Source organism: Zingiber officinale, chromosome 10A (assembly GCF_018446385.1).
Source record: "Zingiber officinale cultivar Zhangliang chromosome 10A, Zo_v1.1, whole genome shotgun sequence".
NCBI classification, from domain to species: domain Eukaryota; kingdom Viridiplantae; phylum Streptophyta; class Magnoliopsida; order Zingiberales; family Zingiberaceae; genus Zingiber; species Zingiber officinale.
In genome coordinates this window covers 64221356-64225372 of record NC_056004.1, presented here as the reverse complement: position 1 = coordinate 64225372, position 4017 = coordinate 64221356, and the positions used below count along the sequence as shown (strand labels likewise).

The 4017-nt window shown below is 38.5% G+C and overlaps 1 non-coding gene across 1 annotated transcript; it reads left to right on the top strand.

Annotated features, from left to right (window-relative positions):
- The first annotated feature begins 479 nt into the window (after positions 1-479).
- Positions 480-585, top strand: LOC122028322. Its single transcript, XR_006124728.1, has one exon. It is a non-coding gene; the product is annotated as a small nucleolar RNA R71 (small nucleolar RNA).
- Positions 586-4017: the final 3432 nt, after the last annotated feature.

The following is a 4017-nucleotide window of genomic DNA, read 5'->3' as shown; positions in this document are numbered from 1 at the left end:
ATACTCCTGTATTGGTCTAGGGATTCTATCCATGTCTCCCACTAGTCTTCATAGCTCTAACTTTCCTCTAAGGGATCTTCTAAAGTGGGAAGGAGTAAACAATCACCGTTATACCCATTTCCATCTATGGAATCCCCACAATCCAAGTCCATAGTTATTTTAGTTGGAGAATTCATACCTTCTAACATCCGTGTTAGTGCTCCACTACACCAGGGTACTAGCTCTATAAGTTCTTCATGGTGGAGATGAATGTCTTCGTCAAAAAGGTTTTGGGTTTTTCTCCCTTTGGACTTCTGAATGAGAGAGTCATATGATTTTCTACCGACCATTCATTAAGATTCGTTGCTACTCGGTCGATGATTTCACACGCTTCATTCAAACTTTTGTTGAGTAGAGAACCCCCTGATGCCCAATCTAGTAGATTTTTATTCTGGAAAGATATCTCTATATAAAATATATGGATTACTAGCCAATCTTCAATCCCATGATGTGGACATTGGTATAAGAGAGTTAAGAATTCACCCCATGCTTGGCATAATGTTTCTCCTTCTTTCTGTGTGAAGTTTAAAATTTGATTCCTGAGTTGAGTTGTCTTTCTCGGGGGAAAATATTTGTTCATAAATTTTCTTTCAAGTTTGTCCCAAGTCTTTATACTTCTGGATTGCAGAGTGTTTATCCATATTTTTACATCACCCTTGAGGCTTCAAGGGAAAACCACTAACATAATACAGTCAGTAGAAATCCTTTCATAGTTCATTGTATCACAATATCTGTAGAACTTTATCAACTGTGTATAAGGACTTTCTGAGTCTAACCCTCCAAACTAATTTTCTTAAACTTTAGAAATAAAGGCCAGATCAATAGCACAATTAGAGACATCTATTTCTAGTAACACAATCGGACTCAAATCCCTTGCTAATTTAGGAGCAGGATAGTCTTTCAAAGGTCTCTGAATAATCTTTATATGATCAATTGATTTGCTGACTAGAAATACAGATCTTAACAGCTAGAATTCCTAAAGCACAATTCAAGGTGTAAGAAATCAAATGCAGGAAAGAAATTTTAGAAATAAAGTAAGCAAATGCAAGATATATTTACAAAAATAGTATTGCAGAAATATTTACAAAATGAGAAAGAAAACAAATTTAAACTAACTCAAGTGATTACAACTAATGTTATAAGTGCAGTTCCTGACAACGACGCCAAAAATTTAATGTGATCCCGCAATAAAATATCGATCTCATAGGGACTAGTTATAAGCACTAGTGATTACTCACAGTGAATTAGCTAAACGATTGATGGTTGAGAGTCACACTCTAAGTAAAGAGAAGTAAGATTGAGAAAGAGACAGAGAGTGTTTAGGAACTTCGTTTGGGAAATGTTCTAGGGTTCGATTTTATTGTGATGCTAATCAATGTATCATGAATCACTTATTGCCTATCCTTTAATTCTATGCTCTTGTTGGAAGTGAGATTCATTACCGGCTCTTCCCCGCGGAGGTCAAGCCAGAATGCTATCTTAACCCATGTCCTATGCTACTAAATGGAAGTGATTTCTATAAAGTAATGTAATGGGATACCTCTATCACTAGGGCCCCTTGATCATAAATCACAAGAACACACTAACACTCAATAACATAGAAATAGAAGCAACAATTATGTCTAATTCCCTATTTCCTTATGCAGGATTGCTTCTCCTTTCAAGGTAATACTCGGATGTTCAAAAATGGGATACCTTTATCACTAAGGCCCTTTGATCATACGATCTAAGATATTCCCTCTACAAGAATAGTAAATCAATACAAACATTCAATCAAACATGAAAATTAAGCTCAAGCACAATACACACACATAAGATCAAATAGATATAAGACATAGCAATATCATATAGATAGAAAATTAGAAAATCTATGAGTTTTGCATCAATTCACATCACAATTATTCCCTTAATCCTAGAATAAGAGATCTACTCCATAGCTTAGAGAAATAGTCCAAAGACAATAAAATTAAAAGCATCAAAATCTAATCTAGAGAAAGAAGGGAGAAGAAGCATATCTGGTATGTTAGATCCAATCCTTTCCTTTTGGAGGGATGGAGACGATGGAATTAGCTTTGGATCATCCAAGAAAGAGCTGAAGAAGTCTAGATCTCATCCATGTTGGATCTTCCAAAGGGGAAGAACTCCTCTTAAATAGAACTGGACACGGGCCTAGCATGACACGTGCCATGGATGTGTGGCATCCACATGGCCAAGGTATGCCTGGCCTCTAGTCCAGTGGCACAACCATGTGGATTCCACATGGCCATAGTAGGTTTTGGCTCTGGAAAATCCACAAGGCCGTGTGTATCCACACGGCCAAGGTTGTTGGTGCAGTAGGGTGCACCAGAATCGAACCTGAGTTTTGATGTTGTCAAAGGTTCAAGTTAAGTCATGTTGTGAGGATCCGCCACTTGGCAGGGAAGCTCAATAGGTCTAGAGGACCGAAGATCAAGGGAAAGTCTTGGTGAGCTGATTGGATGCTAAGCAGCAAAGTCCAAACAGGTCTGGAAGACCAATGTTTGGCAGGTAGGTTGAGGTAAGCAAACTGGAGAGGAGCGACAGTGAGGTTGTGTTCCAGGAAGGAACAAACCCTAGGTCATTGATCCAACTGAAGAAACTAGAAGGTTTCCAAGTTGAGATCAAGACAATATTAATGTCAATTACTACTCATGCATCATACTATACTTGCTAACCTTTGTTTTGTAGGAATATATTGTGTTTAACTCTATTTTGCAGGAATCGACCTGATCGATCGATTGAACCCAAGGATCGGTCGACCGAACCAAACGACTTAGACCATAGATCAGACTAGAGTAGAGCGAAGTCTGATCAAAGCCTGATCGATCGACCGAACTAGCAAATTGATCAACCGAACCTTGATGATGTGACACAGATTAGATCGAGCCAAAGCAAAGAAGGAATTCGGGCTGATGGTCAATCTAATTCGGGAAATCGGTCTACCAAACGATCACTTCATTATTGGAGAAATAAGTGTGAATCTCAGCAAATAGGGAAGTTCACTGTTTGGTCAATTGAATAAGGTGATTAGTTGTCCGAACCATTAAAGCTCATAAATGTGTGAAGATCGAATCTCGACGAAGAAGGAAGGGAGTGCGTTCAGTCGACCGACAGGAGGTTTAGTTGACCGAACAGATTAGTCGACCAATGGATTTATCAGTCGACCGAACCATGCTTATGAAAGGGGAGTTTGAGGTCCGAACCAGATCATCAGTTTTTGATTCACCTCTGTACTAAATCTCTGTTCATGCTACTACTCTATTTCTCATCTTCAAGCAAGCTACTGCACCATCCAGAAGTACCGACTGAGCTCAATCTACTACATATTGTCGGTATATTTTTGTTTAAGATTATATTATTTTAATTTCCAAAAGATAGTAGTTTGTTACTATCTTGCATTCTTCATATTGTACACGCTGCTTCTTTCCGAAGATTTTGGAAAGAAGAGTTTTAGTGGATTGTCCAACAATGTGATTAAGGATCGTGAGTCTTAGAGTAGGAGTCGACCTAGTCTCTGAACCAAGTAACCAACTTGTGCCATCTGTATTGTTTTTGTTTTGATTTCCACTGCCTATTCTGATTTGTTAAACAAGAAAAAGAAAAGTTTTTAAATGCAATATTCACCCCCCTCCATCGCACCTTTTTGATCCTTCAATTGGTATCAATGCCACCCCCTAGAGGAGTCCCTACCGATAAACTTTCGGCAGCATCTCCCCTGTACCGGTGACAATATGAAGCAATATACATACACAAACAACATTATAACATATTCATCAGCCCATACGGCTAGAATACACATAACCACGCAGTTTATATAATACAGCCTAATTGGCTGGAACAAAACAATAACACCCACGCAGTTTAAAACACTAGCAACCCACACAGCTGCACTGAAAACACAGCGGAATAACGGAAAGAAAACCCACAAATGCAAAGTCCACAAAACATCACAGATATAAA